The 1217-nt window shown below is 29.3% G+C and overlaps 1 protein-coding gene across 1 annotated transcript in view; it reads right to left on the reverse strand.

Moving 5' to 3' along the window:
• Positions 1 to 360: 360 nt before the first annotated feature.
• LOC149132251 (germinal-center associated nuclear protein-like) overlaps positions 361 to 1217 on the reverse strand; it is a 33969-nt gene continuing 33112 nt past the window's right edge. Inside the window, exon 8 of the mRNA XM_089364001.1 lies at positions 361 to 607. The gene's annotated coding sequence lies outside the window, so the exon portion shown is untranslated. The remainder of the gene's footprint in view (positions 608 to 1217) is intronic.

Below are 1217 nucleotides of genomic sequence, written 5' to 3' on the forward strand. Positions count from 1 at the left end.
GTATCATGTAGACCACTCCAAATGGAAATTTGAACTTCCTTCGATAAAAAGGATTAAGAAACAAATGTTATTTCGATTTACTTTTAATTTAGTTGTTTACACTGTTTTATGCTTGTTTATACTTTTATACATTGAAAGTTTCTATAGTAATAATAAAATTGAATTGAATTTATCATTTGATTATTAAATTTTATCATTTTGTTTCCATTTCTAATTTATATATATATATATATATATATATTAATATATATATATATATATATATATGACAGGTTTCTTTGTGCTTCTGTTTAAGAAATTCACTCAAAGGGATTTGATTGGTCCATGGCTATAATAGAAAAAACTTGCCTAAGGTGCTGTGAAGTGGGATTGAACTCAGAACCCTGTGGTTTGGAAGCAAATGTGTTAACCGCAAAGCCATGCCTACCCCTTGCTGTCATATTGTAACATTCTAATTCCTCTTTTACAAATATACGTTTCATACGCAATATTTCGATGGAATTTGTATATGCATTTCTGGGGAAAAAAAAAAGAAGAAACAACAAAGAAAAAAGAAGAAAACCTTACCTTGATACGCAAGTTCTAAGAGTAAATCGGAAATTAGAGCCTGAAAAATCACCAAAGCTGGACATTTTTTATGGTAAAAAATAATGGCAAAAAATATATATTTTTTAAAAATATAAAACAGCACAATATAATCGTATTAGAAAATTGATTTTCTTGCATGCAAAATGGTATTAATTTCTGATGTTGGTTATTTTGTGAAAAATTCTTTGTTCTCTTCTAAATTAATAGCAACCCCAGCAGGAGTTCGGAAATCGAACGATAACGTTTCCACACACGTCAAACCTAATGAAACACTAGTTTTCCTTTATTAGGTACAAAATTTAACAAACTGATTACAAAATTGGTATTTTCCCAAACAGGTAACAACGATGTAAGTCTAATCTCTAGCGATATCTCGAATACATTTGCTAATAATGCCTACATCTATTATAGTCCGATTAATGAATTCGGTTGAAGGGTTGTTAATGAAATTAGCTTCATGGTCTTTAAATGTGATGTATGACGTTTTACAAAGCTGAAAATCTCATGCAAAGATGTTCATCTTGTTAACTATAACCTTTCACTTGTATAATAAAAAGCTGTTCGTGTATAGATCAGGGTATCTGAGCTGTTAATAATGATGGAGTTATTGTTGGAAAAAAAGTTATCTG

The sequence above is a fragment of the Octopus bimaculoides genome, chromosome 16 (assembly GCF_046866305.1).
Source record: "Octopus bimaculoides isolate indiv1 chromosome 16, ASM4686630v1, whole genome shotgun sequence".
Taxonomy (NCBI): domain Eukaryota; kingdom Metazoa; phylum Mollusca; class Cephalopoda; order Octopoda; family Octopodidae; genus Octopus; species Octopus bimaculoides.